The sequence below is a fragment of the Hippichthys cyanospilos genome, chromosome 12 (assembly GCF_059441005.1).
Source record: "Hippichthys cyanospilos isolate Australia breed blue-spotted pipefish chromosome 12, RoL_Hcya_1.0, whole genome shotgun sequence".
NCBI lineage: Eukaryota > Metazoa > Chordata > Actinopteri > Syngnathiformes > Syngnathidae > Hippichthys > Hippichthys cyanospilos.
This window is the reverse complement of record NC_142380.1, coordinates 1,650,720-1,670,002: the sequence shown is the minus strand read 5'-3', so window position 1 is coordinate 1,670,002 and position 19,283 is coordinate 1,650,720. Positions and strand designations below refer to the sequence as shown.

General features: G+C 46.7%; 1 long non-coding RNA gene across 1 annotated transcript; it reads left to right on the top strand.

Moving 5' to 3' along the window:
* Nucleotides 1-6,162: 6,162 nt before the first annotated feature.
* On the top strand, nucleotides 6,163-18,875 carry LOC148414338 (uncharacterized). The gene is made up of 3 exons (XR_015867346.1): nucleotides 6,163-6,304; nucleotides 9,264-9,324; nucleotides 17,010-18,875. It is a non-coding gene; the product is annotated as an uncharacterized LOC148414338 (long non-coding RNA).
* Nucleotides 18,876-19,283: the final 408 nt, after the last annotated feature.

The window sequence follows — 19,283 nt, the reverse complement described above, 5'->3', positions numbered from 1 at the left end:
ACCTTGAGTATCTGTGATGTCATCTTCGGTTGACAGCAAGTGGCAAAAAAAAACCAATGGATAAACACAGGTGCATTTTGCTGCTTACCATACACAGTCACAAACGTTGGCAACGATAAACCAATCAGAGAAGAGTCCATAAAACGTACAGTACTTTTACTGGCGGCGCTAAACAAATCAGATAATGTTACTTAATGCACTCGGCACACGCGGCGGCGGCGATGAACACGCGGTACGTATACTGAGAGCGATAAACCAATCGGAGAACAATAGGTATCATGTATAGTACGTACGCTGGCAGCGGTGAACCAATCGGAGAACATTATGCAATACGTACCGGCGATAAAACAAACATTACGTAATATTTACAATACCTACGCTAGCAGCGATAAACCAGAGAACGTTCCGTAATATTTAGCATGCGCCCTTTTATAGGGTTTGCCATTGGTAATGTACAGAAATAGAGCTCGTACTTGAACCCGTCGCGGTGTATGGTGTGGAAACTACACTAATTAATCAACTAATCACGATACCGTACAGACGAGCGGGCCTGCATGGAACATATTACTGACCTGAATTCACCCCGCTTTTTTTTTTCGGCCGCCGTTTAGTTGCAGAAACATAACGACGTGAATAGCTTGAACATTTTCACGCAAGGCTGCGTCTTGCTCAGATAAAGGTTATGTATGGGTGAATGCGGCTTTGGGATGCCTCCGCGCACGCACGCACGCACGCACGCAGGCCAAGTCAATTCACGCGTGCGCCGCGAATCAAAGCAAACACAAACCGAGCTTAGTTTTGACGTCGTTGACGACGGGCGCCGGCGGATCTGAGCTAATGTGACAGTTAACTAGCATTAATTCAGGAGCAAAGGTAAATGAAGCGGGCCCCGCGGACACGACGCGGGAAGACGTGTGTACTGTAGCACGCCGGACTATGCTTGGCTGAGCATGTAGGGCATGCCAACAACAATGCATAATACAGCCGCTGGTGATGGGGGGATGGACACACACGCACGCACGCACACACACACACGAAGTGGCACGCATGCACAGACATTGACGGTGATGGGGCACGGAGCAGTTTATGCTCTTATCAAGAGTCGGGCTTTGATCAGGCTGACAGGAAGAGCACTCGCCCCAGAGGAATTAGCCTTGCAAAAGCGCATCCACGTTAAGTCGCGCGCACACTGCCCGATATGTAACTCAATTAATATGCTAAATGTATGACTGAACGCGGGATTTGTTCCACTCGGGCATCCCGACTAGCATGTCCAAGAGAGAAGTTGCATGTGAAATCCTCTTTGTTTAATTGCTTGAGAGTTTTCAACGGCATTTTCACAAGTCTGGCTTTTTATTACAGTTGATATGTTTTTTTTTTTTTTATTTTGTACGCATTACAGTACAGGTGCGGAGCAGCCTCTACTAAAATCATCATTCCCGTCTTTCTGTCGTATGTTTTAGAAAAAAAATAGCATTCCAACACGCTCCAGGTGTCAAACTCAAGTGGCTACATCCACCCTGCCACATTATTTTATGCAAAGCACATCGTGTCAACTTCCCTGACCTCTAATAAATAATAACATGGAGATTTTGCAACAAAAAAGTGTTGCCTTTGTTTCAATTACGCTACTTCAACAAACTTCATATCGACACAAATATTGCTATAAATGGAGACAGACGCAATTTCTCATTTATCCACAATAATTATAATAATAATAATACTAATAACGATAATAGTAATAATAATAACAATAATGATCATGGTTGGTCTTTGCGGAGGATAAAGAATCATGTGTTCAAATATTCATTGCTTAAATGACTTGTAGGACTGCGACACAAATGTTATCAAATAGCGTTCACTATTTGTCCCCTAATTCACTTAGATTTACGTGCGCGCCACTTGTGTCTCAAAGCTTTACTGTTTCAATCGGAGATGGAATCGCGCATCCCGTTGTACTCGGGAGAAAACAACCTCTGACTTCAAATCGAACAGAGGCAGGAAAATAGACGGAGCCGGCCTGGCTGCGCTCGCCACTTGAGATGGATGCCCATCAGGAATCCCGCGCCCGTTGCCTTTGTGACTTTTTGTCCATCCGCAACCAGCGCGGAAGCCGCGCTTGTACGGCTGAGGATGCGAGGCATGAAAGCGATGGGAAATTCATTGCCCCCCCCCCGGTTCGCCATAATCACCACAATTAGCACACATCTGCAGTGACTCCAAAGCCGAGTGTGTATTCAAGTAATCAAAGCAGCTTCAGCGCCGGCCCCCTCTGTGACGGGCCTCATCCTGAAGGGAAGCGTTCCATTAGAATTTCACTGATTAATTGAGATGGAGCATTTGCTTCTGGCGCCCGAGCAGAATGAGAGCCCGCGGGAGGCGGGCGAGATGGCGGGGTTGGCGGCGCCGCGGCGCTGGTGCCGCACCGGCGATAAAGGCCTCACAAGGAGCTCGCGCCGTGTGCCGCAATTAGCCGGAGGAGCGCCTTTACAAGGATATGATGATTTTCTGGACCGTCGAGTAAACATAAAACTGCGTTTACTTGCGGATGTGAATGACCTGGGACAAGAAATTGGGAAACAATTATCCATGTTCGCTATCATGTTCATTTAGCCCGTTTCAGCTGTAAAAAGTTCGTCTTTCGTCTATACCAGGGATGCAACGGCTATCGGTGGGGCTCACGGTCGGCCGATAAACTGTCCCGCCCGTAGCGGCAGCCAATCAGTAGTGAAAACCGTATTTGGCATATTTGGAGGCGTTTCCTCAAGCGCCGGACTGGACACTTAAAAAAAAAGTAAAAATATCTCTCTCTGGAATTGAATGATTTCAAAAAAAGGTTATTTGCAGCTCTGTATTTGTTACACTTGGAACCGAATTGTCCATTTTTATTGTCACTGGTCAATTGGTAGCCATCGACAAATCATAACTTTCAGCATTAAAACTCTTCAGAGGATTTTCCAAAATATATATAGACCCCCCCCCCCCCCCCCCCCACCCCGATAATTCGTATAAATTTGGATTAGCGGCTTTTGCTTTCCATCGCAGATGACAACATATCTGACAACTCATTACTAGCACAGCTGGAGATGTCGCTCTTCCAAAGCACCAGCACTTTTAATAAGTTGCTGTCAAAGTGGTGCCCAGGACAATTCTCCTTCCTTTCCACTTCGACGCTCGCACTGTAGCGTGTAATGACCCTGGATAAACACTCGGTCCAGTATCAAACACGAGCACGGCCTTTTGCCCAAAATATAACTCGCTCCCAAATCGGTGCATCTGCGGTATTTCGGGTCGGCTCGTTATTTTAAATATCAATTGCGCGACTGCTATTTTACTCACCATCGGGGAGCATTCTCCACTTGTAAACACAATCAGGCATGTTATTGCTGTGTTGGTGCAATATTCTCAGGCGCGTTACCGTCGTATTGGTGCAGTATTCTAACAATCAGTGTGTGACGGTGTAATGTTGAAGCTGTGTTGGTACTGCTCTTCTTTTGAAATATGCAGGCGGGTTCAATTTATTTTGAAGGCATGATGTGACTCTAATGATGGATTTTGAAAAAAAAAATTAAATAAAAACACATTTTAAAAACTTCCATGTACTTTCTTTCTGTGACAATAACTGATGTCACAACTTTCATCTTGTAGTCCAGTTTGGCCTATGTATGACAAAAATAAATGTTGTGTAAATTTTTTTAGTGGTGCGGCTTTATTGCCTGAAAAATAGAGTAATGATGTTTTTTCATTTATTTTTTCTTGATAAACGAACCTTTTATCACATTCAAATGAGCTTCTGGGAAAGACTGCAAATAGTGAAGATGAAATAATGGCACTTCCAGTTTTCCTTGATTGTCTGACCCTGTGGTCGCCTTGGCTACAGACTCCGTGATTGAGTGGTCAAAGGATGGAAACAAAAGAAGGAAAAAAAATCAGACCTCTCAGTGTGGGAGCTGCATTAGTGACACCCTGTGACTTTCATATTCTTTCTCAACTAAGAAGGTCGGTAGTTATGGAAGCTGTGAAGCAACGCTGCAATAAACTGATTGAAACGGGCTACGCACATGCGATGATCAGCCCCTAAAATTAACAGTTAGCCTTTACAATATTCCAAAAAGGGAAAACTGGAGAAATATGCCACCAGTTTACAAGAACCGCGGCTATGTGTAGACAAGGCCTCAGAAGCTCAGTATGATGGTGGAGCCAAGGGCTGCGGTGACACGGGGGAGAGTTAGCGGCCGTTTGCCACTTTCTGGCGCACTGTGTGTTGTGTGTCGGAAAAGAAAATGAAGTTTGTGTCCAAAAAAAGACACGTTCCTATTCAGCCTCTGGCAGAATCGTGTAGAAGAAAATGTCCCAAAATTGATCAAACTGCACACGGTTAAGCACGCTGACCTTTTTTTTTCAAGTCATGTGTGTGGCCGCTCCCGTTTGGGGGTAAAAAAAAAATGGTTGAGATTTCAAAAATGACTATGTGTGCCTCGCTTAGAGAGTTCACGTTACCAACGAATTGGACATGCCTTCACGCTACTACAAAGGTGCATTACAAACAGAAAATGTGGCTTGCGTATGGGGGTAAAATGAAACCAACCGCAAATGTAATGTATAATGTTAACATATACACATATGGTGCAGTTTGATGACAAGTGACAGGCATATCGCAGCCAGCCAGCCAGCCAGCCGGCGGCAACATGGCTTGCTTAAGAAGCTAACGTAGCAGCCTTCAGCTTCTCTCAGGGCTCCTTGTCCAACACATTCCACAACGGGTCGGGAATCCGACCCACAATCTCTGAGCAGCGCCACCAGTGAACATCTTCAACAAGCTTCCTAAAAATAGAAAAACATCTGAAGAAAATGCTAGATTTCACATCTTTTGCTACATCAATTGTTTGCTATGCAAATATTCCTCCCTTTGAGACAAAAAAAATAAGGATATATTTCAAATGAGCCTTTTTTTTTACTTTCTTAAAATTGTTAGTCCGTTCTTATTGTCCGAAATGAGTGAAATGTGGCGATGAGACCAAGTGTGACAAGCCGCAACCTGTAAACGGAAGCGCGATATTGGACTTTTCATCGAGACAGCGCTGTGCCTAAAATCTAAATTAAGATCCCCGAGACAAAACAAGCTCGAAAGCTTTCGCTCTCCTTTGGATGTTTGAAAATAGATTGCAGCTGGGAAGAAAAATCCAGTGGCTCTAGACCTGAGCCCATCGTGCAAATTGTCTGTCAGATTCCCACAATCCTCAAATGCAACGCCCTTACTGTTGAGACAAGCCTTCGAGCCCCCCCCCTCGCTTTCCTTGGGGTCAACTTCCACGTGCTTCCTCAACACAAGATGTTAGGATGGCCGCGTTCCATCACCATGGCTACGTGTCCGAAAAGACGTGAAGTCTCGTGACACGTATCCGCCTTGCCACTCGGTGAGGCCTGAAGGTTAAAGGTGCCTCAACTGTATTCAGCAGCGCAGAGACGGAGCTGTTCATTCACGGCATTGCAAAGTGGGGGGGAGAAAAAGACCTTAAATGGACTGGCCCGAGACCGCATACGCACGTGCGGCTTCTGCACTGGTGTGCGAAGAGGCACACGAAAAAGGAAGAAAAAAAAAAAAAGAAAAAGACCAGCTCGGAGCTTTTCTCTCAGCAGAGGATCTGAGGGGAGAATTATCCATGCACCATTTCCTCCCTTAGCCCCGTGCGGACAATTCTGCACTTCAAGCATCCTCGGCGCCGCGCACACTTTGATTTATTTATAGACGTGTGGAAAGGGGTCAGTCCGGCACATTTCTATAAGGGCCGTTTGATCCCAATGCGTCCTTGTACTTTTTGATATGTTTTTTTTTCTCTCTTCGGAAAGAAGAACGATTGTATTTACAGGTGAAATAACATCTCGGCGTACGTTGCGCGCCGCTTCTTTTTGAGTTTGTGCGACTGTGCATGAGACAGGCCATTGTCCACAGACACACACACGCACACACACGAGCACGCAAAGCGAGCGTGTCGTTCTTCCCTCCCCGCCCGCGTTTCTCGTGAATAATACAGGAGATGGGCCCGCCCCCTCGAGCCCTCCCATCCAATGTGAAGCGCCCGTCTGGTCGAGCTATCCTCCCCGTCAGCCAATCGCCTCTCCCCCGCTGATTCGTGCCAACCGGACGCCCGCCCCTTTTTTGCCGAGTAGCCGAAGTAGACGTCACGCGTGTGATTTCGGGCACCGGCGCTCATTCGGTGTGGACTTGGGAGCGGACGGACGCGAGAGCGCGGCGCGGCGCGGCGCGGGACAGTCGCTCGCGGAACTCGTTTGGACCATCGGCGTGAGTATGTGCACGTGACTCGTGTGCTCGATCCCAAATGATTCTAGTGGAATGCGGCGCCCAATTATTACAAAGCGAAAAGCAAACACATCTTAGATCTTAAAAAAAATATCGCACGGTAAGAACGATCGCGTGCATATTGTGCATTCATAAAAAAAAAAAAAAAACTTATCGGATGCTTCCGGAGACGCTTCCATGCGTGCTGAAGAAGAGATGCATGCGTGTAAAGTTTTTCCGAGGAGTGTTAACTTTGATGAATTCTCCCTCCCGGTGTCAAAGTGCGCGAACGGCTGATAAATGGAGGCGATTATTTTTCAGCTTGAACAATGCGCGCCGGCTTTGTGCGGACCATCTGTCATTGTATCGACGTTACAGCAGCACCCCGCACTGTTGGGGGGGGGGGGGGGGGGGGGGGTTCTCTCTCTCTCTCACACACACACATGCAGAGAGAGAGAGAGAGAGAGAGAGAGAGAGACACCTGAAGAGCAGACAGCACCCGTCTATGAGCACGCCATGACTGGAAGCCTGCTAGCACGCTACTATATCATTCAAAATGTTCACGCGATGAATTGTGTCACGCGATCACAATAATGCAGCAGTGCCCGAGGACAAAATCGAGCAGAAACAAAGTGGCATCCGAAAAGACTGAAATGGCTCGACTGCCATTTTTTTTTCCCACAGGGCGTCCACTCTTTAGTATCATCAGCAACACAGCTTCCTTTTTTTTGTTGTTGAAACGGCCATGTCTCTCGGCACTAATACGCCTTCCAGTTAATGAGGCGGCGTCCATAAATTCTTCCGCCATCTGGAATATAGTAGGTCTCGACGCTTAGTGCGCCATTGCATTAAACAGGGCATTGAACACAGCATGATTTAATGAAACGACACAATGCGTTGGCTTTTACTGCCGTCTCTTCAACTTCGAGTCTATCTGCACGGAAAGAGAAAACGCGCGAGAGGGAATGTCCGACGTTGCTTAGCTTCCCAGTTGTTCCCATTTCGCAAATGTTTTTCACCGGAGATAATGGATAGTCAAACAAAGAGAAGTTTAGTGCGAGTAAAATCAAGTTCAACGACTCGACTGTTTCAAGACGGCATAATGAGAGGTTAGGGGGCCTCTAGCACATTGTGGTGTTTTTTTTTTTTTTTTTTAGTTCCTGCAAAACGTTTTTTTTTTTATGTCACCAGCAAAACATTTTTGGATGCAACACACACACACACACAACATGCTGTGCCATCCGTTTCAAATGTATTGAAACCTTTGAACAATATTTGTACTCGTATCTAGGTATATTTTATAAAATTGCGTCACCCAATATCAGTGGGCATCTGTCTAAATCTGTAGAGAACATCAGTCGTACGTCTTGAAAACGATAACACAAATTTCAGGAACAAGTTGTTTCATCATCCAATTAAATTGCTCTTAATTTGAAAATTGCTCATACACTTTTCACAGTAGTGAAGTGACTTGACACAGCACCACTTGAGAAGCACTTGTATGAAAGTATATTTTCCTTCGAAACCATTTGGTAAAACTAATCTTCTATTGCCCATATTGTATGGGGAAGCTGGAACGGTGTTGCTTTTTTTTTTTTTTTAGTCCATCTTGACACTTTTCTTATTGCCACATTATAATGGATTATTTGTTTATTATACAGTTTTGCTAAATCTAGCCATACAGACTGTTACTGAGCATGTTTGGACAACGAAAAAAAGTTGAATGAACAATTTGACTTTGGAAGCATCCCCCATAAATAGACACGGAAAAGACAGCGGATGTCCTAGCGCACATCTGTTTTATTCGAGTTTGGGCTGGTGGGTGGATGCCGGCGTATCCTGTCCCCGGCCGCTGCGGCAACGATGCTAACTCCCGCGTAGTCCATTAGCACGCGTGAGGACTTTTGTCCAGCTGAGAAGCGGTGAAGCGTGATCTGCCGCCGTTTTCGCAACCTTCCCGCCGTTTCATGTCGTTACCGTCGGGAATCGCATCACTTCGTGCAGATATCAACTATTGAACACTTTCGAGAGATGGAGGAAAAATGGCTTCCTATTTTCATCAGTAACTCAGCAATAATCTCCGCTGACATAAGCCTGCTTTTGTGAAATCTTTTTATATGGTTTTACCCATTGCACGCTGATTGTAAATGTAGGGCTGCAACTAACGATTATTTTATTCACTGCTGGCCCAGTTAAAATCATTTTTTGACGTCTATAGTTGTCAATGGGAGCGAATGGGTTAACTTATTCTGCCCAGTGAAAAAGAATCTTTGACGTCTGTAGCCGTCAATGGCAGTGAATGGGTTACTACTCAACTAATCTGTTGGTTATTTTGTCAATTACAATTTATGAATCAAGACAAAAGTTTCAATTTTAAGAAGGATTCAAGAAGAGTGGCAAAGAATGGACATTGTGCACCGTTTAAAGAACACGGAAAGGTATTTCATTTGATTCGTATATTAACTGCGGTCTTTTGGCATATGCGCACAATCATAAACTTGGCGTTTTTATGGTAAAATGAACGCGAGGAAAAGGAAAAACAAGTGCTTGGAACGCATTCAGGATAATACACCGGCGCGGTTTTTACTGGCTGTTCAGAATGTGGGAAATCGGAAACACGCTGAGATTAACGCGCAACAAATAATTAACTTACGGATATGAACGCAAGAATATATGTCAAGTTTACAAACAGATTTCCCTGGTTGTCTCTGTTTGTGCTTTTAACAAGTGGAGCTTGGGGGAGTAGCATGTGACCGCTGTGTGTGAATGTCATCGCGTGAGCCGTGGTCAACAGCAGTTCCCCTCTGTGCGCTTGTGTTCCCGGGACGTTCAATGCATGTCTGAAAACTGTCAAAATGCAAATGATCAACTGGAATATAGCAGCAAAACATTCCAAAAGTGACTCCGAAACAGATCCTCAAACCTGTTTCTTTTTTTTGTTTGTTCGTTTTTCCTCTTCCAGAGACCCAAAGAGGCAGGCATATACCGGGGGGGCCACTCACATGGCGCGAAGGCCGTCACAGGTAAACAAGCAAACACAAATCCTTGTCCGTACGTGTGTTTAGTGCTTCCATTTGTAAAGCAAAAAAAGTGAAGTAATGAAGGACCCCCCCCCCCCCCCCCCTTCGCGCCGCTGACCTCCGACCTCATGTCTAGCCACAGGCTCAAGTCTGCCAGGGTCAAGCCAGGTGGCTTTCAAGGAAGAAACTCTTACGCCGCGGGTGTGTTTTGCTACTGCTATTTGGGGGGGGGGAGCCAAACTCCGCTCAAAACCTGTTGGCTCAAAAATCCGTTCTTATTCGTTTCGGGGTCAGTCCATTTCGTGCCAGTTTTCGAGTTTTTTTTTTCCCCAAATTTTATTCAAATGTAATTTTTTACCATTTTTTTTTTACTTTAAAAACAGCTAGGTTAAAAAAAAACTGTCAAAGTGGGACCAACCACAACTTTTGCACAGATTTGTTTTACCCAGAAAGTAGAGTCAGAGTAGAGTTTTTTTTTTGAGCAAAAACCTTTTTCCAATGTGATTTTTAACCAATATTTCTAGAGTTTAAAAACAGTTGGGTCATAAATAACCCAAATTGAGTCAAAGGGGGACCAATGCAACTTTTTCAAACATCGATTTTACCCAAAAGATGGTTTTGACCCAACTCTTTTAGGTTGTTGCAAAATGTTTTACTCTCTGGGTCAAAAATAACCCAAATCAAAAAAAAAAAAAAAGGGTCATTGTGGGACCAAGTTAACCTTTGCAGTTATTCATTAAACCCAAAAAGTTGTGTCAGTGCGTTTTTATTTCTGTATTTTTTTAATCAGCCAAACATTTTTTGAGTGTAACATCTGCTCTCAGTTTGGGTCTCCATCAATGCCCAATAAAAGTCCCCGCCTTCTAATGGCGACGCGCTGGCCAGCATGGCGGAAGCTCCCCATGGAAATTTTGGAATCCTTCCCATTGTTGCTGAAGGAAAGGAAAGCGGCGGTGGGATTGGGAGCGCCAGGAAATGACAGGCATTCTTTGCGGAGCGTTTGAAAATAAAGGGACGGCCGCTGGTCTCCCCGCCATTCAGATGAGGACGCAAGCCTGTTTTTCGCTCGCCTTTTTGGTCCTCGTTTTGCCTCCTTATCTAACCCCCCGACTCTGGCCCCCGCCCGCCGCTTTATGAGGTGTGACGGAGAAGCGTGTCTGCGTCCAGACTGGCAAAGCGTCACATTGGGGAGAACTTCGAGGGGCTCCCTCGTCCACAGGAAGCGCCGCTATACTGCTGACTTGCCTTGAAAGTGCGTAGAGGCTCGGGAACGGGGACGGGACGGGGGGGGGGTCCCAGTTACCCGCTGCGTTTCTGCTTTTCTCAAGTGACAGACGAAACTTAAAAAAAGCTGACGGCGCTGAGGTTTTTTTTTTCCTTTCACAATGGAAACACGTTGCTTGTAATAGTCGCTTAGTTGCCGCTTTCCTATCGGAGACGTAAATGAGATCGTTTAAGAAAGTCACCTGATTTCCACGATCGGCCTATGTTATTTAGGAGCGCCTCCAAATTGTGGAATTAAACCCTCCACAACGCCGCACCGATTATAACACGGCTGGTTCAAACCATGTGGCTAAAAAATAGAAATCTCCATTTCTTTCTTTCATTATGGATTTTTGAGGGATTTTAACCAAAGTAGCAAACACAACGAATATTTCAGTTTATTTAAATACCTCCTGTGCAAATTGTTTTGACAACAGTAACGCGTCCTGATTATAAACCATGCCAAAAATTAGCTTATGCATAACCTGCTTCATCCGTCCCTTGGCTAAAATATTGTCAGAATGATTTGGAAGAAAAGGAGCCCAAAATGGTCCAAATACAAAAAGTGGCACCCTCCACCCCTCCCCCTTCCATGTCCTCCCCTTCCATGTCTCCTCCCCCTCCCTTTCCCCCCCCCGCCGGGCGGAAGGTAGTTCCCAGGTATTTGAGCGGCGTAGCATATCCGAGAGCTTGCCTGTTGAGACAAAGGCGGCAGGATGAAAGGAAAAGGGGCCGTGCCGCTACTGCTTTTTACAACGCCAGCCCTCCTTAGCCGGGCTGTAGGGCAAATAAGCACCTTTCTCTTCCTTTTTTTTTTGTTTGGAACAACTTGTCAGAATAGTGTGCGCGTCGACGTGCACATGAGCTAGTGCGTGCTCGCTAAAACGACTGGAGGTCTCAGCTTTGGTGTAAGACCCAGTCCTTATTGACCAGCCGCATCTTCATACAAGCAGTAGTAATCGTGTGTTCACTTCATTTTTGTGAAGTACTGGATTCAAATGGATTTTTGACATCTAATGGTAGTGAATGGGTTAATCTAAGCATTAGTTGTCGCCTGAAAATGCCATTTTCAAGCTTATCGATTTTCTTTTCAACCGCGTGATTTTGTCTAAGGAAAATCTAGGGCGTTTTTTGGCCCCCCTCTCATTGGATAGCATCAATGAAAGGCAGGCGACGGCTAGCGCTATTCCGTGATAGACGACGGAAGATTTGAGCGTTAAGAGCGGCTATCAATCCACGGCCTACACGATCACGCTCTCCCCGTTGAATTATGCTGAGCTAGTGGCGCCGGGCGGACTCTTATCATCCCGTGGGCTCGTCGGGGGGGGGGGGGGTCTTTTTATGGCTCCGGCTCCACAGACAACCTGTTCTCCACTGCCACTTTTTTATGACATCATAAATCCTCGCATTTCCTGTGACCGGCCCTGGACGGGGAGACATACCTGCTCAGTAATTGTTTGTCTGCCGCCGACTTCCTCCGAAGTTTTCCCCGCGCTTTATTTGCATTCCGGGTCCCTTCGAAAAAAGGTCAATGACCTTCCCGCGTGCGTGCGCAAACTCGATGGACACATGTTTCCGTGAATATTGCTTTTATGAAATATGAATAAAGCAGCCCCTTCTAATCAAGCTCATCGGGCAGCCATTTTGCAAGTGGCAATAACCAATCATGGGTTAGGCTGGGAACATCACATGACTTGAGTCAGAAAACAGGTGATCCGCCGTCGGTTGTAACTGCCGTGTCATTTTCGGTAACAAAATGGCCGTCTCACGAAATGGAGTAAAAACAAGTGAGGCCGTACGAATTTAGAAAAATGGGCATGCACAGACCAGAACTTTTTAATGTGTCAGATTTTTTGAAAGAGGCCAATGCTGATATTTGTCCCTCCATCAAACGCACAAGAGCCCACTCCCGGATTTGTTGATAAGTGCTGTTTGTCCAAATCTTGGGGCGAAGAGCACAAAAGGAAAGGTTACAGAGAAGAAAAAGTTTGGGGGGGTTCGGAAAGGGTTAAACGAGCCCTCGGAAAGAGTGTAACCTTGGCATCCGTCCGACGCATGGCCGCGCCTCCTCAGGGAGGCCCGAACAATGCGCGCACCGGCAACGCAACATTCCTCCGGGGTTAAAAAGGTCGGGGGTCACAGAATGACCCCCGCGCTGCCAATCAGCCGCGAGGCGCCAGCGAGCCATCTTTGTTTTTTAGTTTGACGCCGTCGCACTTGTCGAGCACCTTGTGCTACGACGTGCCCTCCGCTCTTCGTTGCCCCTTAGACATGTTCCGGGATAAACGTTTGTAAAAGGGGACGCGTCGCTCGGGAGGAGGAAAGTGGGCCTTGTTTGGGGTCTGATCGGGTTATCTGTTGCAGTACCAAGACTGACCTGTGAGAGGCAGTATGGTGAAAGTCGCAGAAAAAAAATAGTAGTTAAAGGGGTCATATCATGATAGTTTCAAATTTCCACTGTTAAATATTTCCTTTTAAATGACAGTTGACACATTGGCCATTTATTTTCTATTTAAATGTGAGGGCGTTTTTTCTGTTTTTTTTTGCTATCGACATTTCTAACAAGGAAGTTTTATGCTGCCGTCTGCCACATTGAAACAGCAACAAATAAAAGCTAACGTTGTAGCGATCAGTGATGGGAGTAGCCAAATACAGGCCTTTTAGTGCCCTTGAAATCAACTGGAGTTGCCAACAAAGCAAAAGACATGCCAAGAGAGCACGCACCTGTCCTTCTATCAAATGGCCCATCTCGGAAAACCGGTATTCATAAGAACGGTTTGTTTGATACTTTGTAGCTAATAAATGAAACGTTGACCGACCTTGGAATGAAAAGCAAAGTGAAAACCTGAACAGAGGGCCTCGAGGCGCTAGAGGGCCTGCTATTGCCATAATGCCTGTTGCAGCTTTCGTTAAATTTTGCTCTGAGCTCTCCTGGACCAAGACTAACTTGTGAAAGACAAGAAGAAGAAATAGAAGGAGCTAGGCTAACTGTTAGCTTCTCCATACGCACACCGCAGGATCATTCTCTCTGACCCTTGTGCATGGAGGCTTTTGTATTTTTTGATTGATTGGACTTTTTTTCATTGGGAATCAGGGCGACTGGAAATGGGATGGGGCCGAGCCTTTGCGCAGGTTTGCCTTTGGCGCACGCGGCCGCAACTACATATGGATGAAAAGAACCGCAGACTGTAATTACTGGCGCATACTCTGAATATTTTGGTGGTCTTTTATGAAAACGCCGGCTTATGTTCTATTTTCACCGGGAGCAGAGGCGCGGCGCGTTTCCACAAGGTTCCGCCTTTCAAGTGAAGCATATGCATGTGCGGGCGTTTTCCGAGGGGGGGGTGCGCTCGGAAGGTCTGCTAGTCATTAAGTGCAAATGTACAGTATAGACTGGACGCGCCGCTGCGTTGAAACCTCGCCCACTGCTGCATCAGACCACCCCGGAGGCGAACCGCGGGAAACTCCTCCCACCCACCCCCTCAACCTTTGGGGAAGTGGGAGGAGATTCCAGAAGATACTCCACGTATGCCAAGGATGGCTGCAGATCATGGCTTTGTGATTAGGGCACTCGGAACGAAGAAAAACAACAGAACCTGGAAAACGTCCTGGAGAGAAAACATTTTTGAAGATCCGCCGATATGGAGTCCCCGTTCAAAATCTCGGAATTGTATTAAAGACAGGGAAAAAAAACATCCGAATGGTCTTTTTTGATGGAATTTTTTTTTTTTATATGGCTGGTAAAGCAGCGGTTTTCTGACTTGAGCCCTCGGCAACTGTGATGTCATTTTCAGGCGACAGACAAAATGATGAAACGGGATAAAAACAACACGTGCCGTAGCCAACGGAATTTGAAGAAAAGCGGGATGCGCAGACGAAAACTTTGGGGTTGACTTCCGTCTCAACGCGGTTTCAAATGGAGACGTTATTGACCATCGGATTTGTTTCTTGACCAAAGGCAGAAAAAAGTCAAACGATTAAATGATTTAGTCATCGGATGACCTCATCTGAACTTCTTATCGCTGCAAACGGCTCAATATGTTTAGTGTCGTTTTAAGGTTGGACCGGGGAACTTTCTTTCCCTAAAGTTTGAAGTCAATTTCGGATGTTTTTTTTCTCAGTTCGTAGAAGGATTTGCCCGTTTGCGCATGGCTTGATTCCCCTCCCAGAGTCCCGCATGCGCTAATTCTCGCTCATGTCCCCATTTGGCCGGAAGACGCCAGTAATCCCCCAAATGTGATCATCTCCTCCCGCTGGTGGAATGCAGAAGTTGGGAATGAAAGCCTCTCTGGCTGCAGCTGCGGAAGCAAGCGCTCAAAAGATGCCGCCTTTTTTTTTTTTTTTTTTTTTACATTTTGTCTGCCAGCTGACGCCTCTTCCCACCCACTTGTTCCAGAAGCGCTTTTGTTGCTCGCCCGGGGAAGAGACAAAAGTTTCCTGGTGCCGCACTTGATAGATGCTCGGAAGCTGTATGTTTTTTTTTTGTTTTTGTTGCTTTTGGGATTGGGGGGGGGTCGCCATATGCTGTGATTATCTGCTATTTCAGAACATTTTCTCCCTCCCTACATGTGTGAGTGTGTGATATGAGCTCCAGCCATCCCTCATATATATATATATATATATATATATATATATATATATATATATATATATATATATATATATATATACATATATTATAATATACACGCACAGACAGACTGAGAGGGTCTCAGTGGCCAGCACACAAAAGAAATATTCAGCTGTAAAGAAGAGGCGGGGTCCCCTCAGAGGGCGAGGCATTGAGCTAGCTGGAGGAAGGGGAGTGAATTAAAGAGAAAATGGCTGTCTGACACGAGGGTTGCCATGGCAAAGACCCCGTTTCTCCTCTCCATCGACCTTACGGCCATTTTTCATGGGAGGTCTGATTGCGGGGCGAGGCTGCGACTCGCTTATTTCCCGGTTGCTTTCCGACTTTGTGGGATACAATAACACGGGTGGATGGTGCACAACTTTTGTTGCCATTCCCGTCATCAGTTTCCATTTCCCCTTAACCCTCATCATAATCATTTCTTCTCCCAATTCGGCCAATCAGGAGACGGGGTCAATTCCGTCTAGACTAGCGTGTCGACAGCCGAAGTAGTAGTGTTGTCATTGCGCTAAGGAGGGGGGGTCTCTCCGGTTCTTTTTCAGAATTGTTCCGTAAATTGACACCGGGAACACACATTTTCTTTCCCAATAGACTGCCCCCTGGTGGCTATCCAAAAATAACAAACAAAAATCCTAAAACCGCGGATAAACCGCACCGGCGTATGAGCCGCAAGGCTCAAATCGTGAGAAAAAAGTTGCGGCTTATAGACAGAAAAGTACGGTAACGGTAGTAGTCGCGTAAAGCGAGTTGGGATCCTTGACAAGCTTTAATAAGCTTCGAGCAAGGTAGCAGCTTTAATGGGGAAAAAAATTCTGCATTCTCTCCCCAAGGCAAGTAGGAAGAGCAAGCAATTGCTCTGGCCTTTGGAACGAGAGCCTTGTTTCGTCCGGATGGCAGTTAGCGTTTTACGCTAATGTTTTATTTACTATAAATGCGGCTTCCTATTGGCTAATGTATTTCTTGGCGGTATTAACAGAAGGACGGAGTGCGTGCCGGCACCATCTCAAAGAGCCAATTGTCTTTCCTTTATGGCTTTGTGAATTATAGCCGCAATAACGTGACGCATTTGTCATCCGCGGGGCGGGGCGGGGCGGGGAGAGGGTCGGCGCCGCGGGCCCACATTTGCCTCGCGCGTTGACACGGGCGACCTAAGCCGATAAAAATGGGGGGAACAAACGTTGGCAGATGCGCGTCGGGCACCCTGACGTCAGCCCCTGCCGGTGGCGCGGGGCGACGCCGCCCGCGCAGCTTCCCCGCTCGTGACAATAGGCGCTCTCATAGGATGAAAGGCCGGAGAGCAAAGCGGGACACGGAAGGATTGTTCCCAGCTTAATCCAGCTGGCTCCGGCCTTCCCGTGCGGAGTTTGCATTTTCTCCCCGAGCCTGCGCGGTGTCTCTCCGGGCACCCCCCACTCCGAAAACATACATGGACACACTAAATTGTCCTTGGGTGTGTGCCCTGCGACCGGCTGAGGGCGTCGGGTCGAAAATACTTGTGGTATCAGTGCTTGGTATCGGAGACTACTCAAGAATACGGCATTCGCGCTGGTATCAGAAAGAAAAGTGATGTCTTTCATCTTTAATAAATAAATTCTAAAAAATAGCCCGAGGGGTTTGTTGTGCAGCTTCTTTTGAATGTTGACACACTTAGCGAGACATTTTCACTTCAAGACGCTATTCATCAAAAGTGAGCTGCGCACCACACAAATCCTGCACCGCCAATTCATCCATTGCAATTCCCAACCCGAGTCTGAAGCGATAACATATCCATTTCTTTTTATCTTGTGTTTTTCAGATGTCAGCCGAACCGAAGATGGCGACTTCACAGAGGTCTGATGCTGGCGGTAAAATGGCTCTATTGCAATACGGTGAACGTCCGTCTATCTCCAGGGATACGTTCCATACCTGCCTGCAATTTGGTGAAATGCCGCACTATAGAAAGAACACTTTTTGAACACATTCACATTAAAAAAAAAAACAAAACTATTTACGTTTTCTAAATAAGCGGCCAAGCAGTTGAAGTTGACTGTCAAACTGACATGAGATGAAAACTATGCTATCAATTTAGGTCGTACGTCTTGCAAATGAGACATTTTAGCAATGAGTTGCTTCATGTTCCAATTCCTTCGCTCTTAATTTGAAAAATGTGACGTATCCATCATTGCATTTGAAAAGCAATCAAAACAGAAACCCTGTTGAAATATCACCTACCTCCCAAAGTGGGTTCGAGAACCTTTCTAATGGATCGAGATGCTGGAAAATCGTGCATCCCTCCGATCCTTTACAACGTAACGCTTGGCAAAAGTGCGACTGACAAAAAATGTCTTCATCTTTCAATGAGTTTGCTTTTGCTTTGGACCAAATCCGAATGTGCGCAGCTGGAAATACGAGCCCGTAGAGCAGACCCAGCTCAGGAACCCTCACTCGAGAATGAGCAATATACACCGTGGCGCAATGAAGCCGTCTTCCTGTTTAGGCCGGCGTGAGCCCGCGCCGCCGAGCGCCGCCGTCCCTGCCGCTCGCCTCGGAGAACATTCAACGCTGTCGGTGAGTTTGGTATGGATGGCATAGAAACCATCGACCGTTGATTGTGCCCCGAGGTTGGCCCCGACGACGTCAGCGAAGAGCCAAGAATGCGGCCGTGCGTGGGCGCATGCAAATCCCGAGGCACGCACGCTCAAGGGTTCTTTCCTGCGCTAGCGGGGACATACTGACACAACGCGTTCGCTAGCCCCTTATCGTAAGCGTCCCAAGCCCCGGTTGAAAACTCCTCTCTAACAGCGGGTCTTGAGCCTCAAAACGAGGCGGGAACTCGCGGGGGTCCAAGAAAAAGCCGTCCTCGCGAGTAGCAGAGGTCCCCGCAAAGAGTCAAACCCGGGATTTGCAGCAAAAAGCGAGGGCGCGGACAAGAGCGGCGCTGCGGTTCCGGCCCAAAAGGTCACAATCAACATTCATTGCTGTCGCTGGGTTGGACTGTGCAGAAAAGCTCACTGAACAATGAGTGCAACTGTGGCCCGCATCCGCCTTGGCTTGCAGTGTCGGCCGGACGCCAAAGGAACGTACGTACCAACGGGCGCGGGAGAGATAGCGCCGCAAATAGACCGGCGCCCGCCGCCCGGTCCCGCTCCCGCTCCCGGTCCGGCTCTCATCTAATTGCGGCCGAGGGGAAGGAAGCCGAGTCAACGTGTAATCACCGGGAGCGTCTTCTCCTCGCCGTGCTTTTTGTCGGCCTAATGATACGCTGCGCTAAGTGCCTGTCTTGCCTTGGCACTAATGGACCGGAGGAACAAATAAACGCTAGAATTAGTCCAGCTGCCAAGAGAGTCTTTCCGCCGCAGCCTCCTTTTGGATTTCGCCGCTGACGGCGTCCCGTCGCGCGCGCTTGACTTTCCGCCCCGTGTGTGTTTGCTTGCGGAAACTCGCCTTTCGCAAACTGTCAATCCGTTTAATTTATCCAATCTCGTGTCATCTTACGATACGCGATCTTTTCGTTTCTGTGCGGTCCGCATCGACTGTATGCCATTGCAATGCGAGGCATGCATAAACGTACAGAAACTACCATTGAAAATTTGGTGCTCATACATATTTTGGAGAGAAAATCACTACTAACTATCTTGCTAGTTAGTTACGTAGTTTTTTTTTCTTTTTTTTTTGGGGGGGGGGGGGGGGGGGTTGCCTAGTATAATAGTGAGATACAGTTAGAACTCCTCCACAAGAAAATAATATTTGAAGCCAGAAATTTTTCACAAGGGACTTTTCGCTATAGCAAATCTATGTCTCGGAAGTAAACATAGAATTTAGATGGTATGAATCGACTAAGATCTACGACCTCTGTTATAGAGTAGTGTTGTTTGTATGCTGTCCATTTACTGCCACCTATAGTATGGGAGAATATTGTCTGACTGCAGGGGGAAGCCGCTCTGAGAATAAAGTCCTGGAAAATGCGCGCTGGCACGTCAAGTTTAAACTAAGCTAGACATTTGCTGCAGGCCTGTTTTCGCTGTAGTGAATTTCAGTGCAACGCAAATGCAGGCAAAAACATTTTGTATTATGCAAAAGGGGGAGTTTT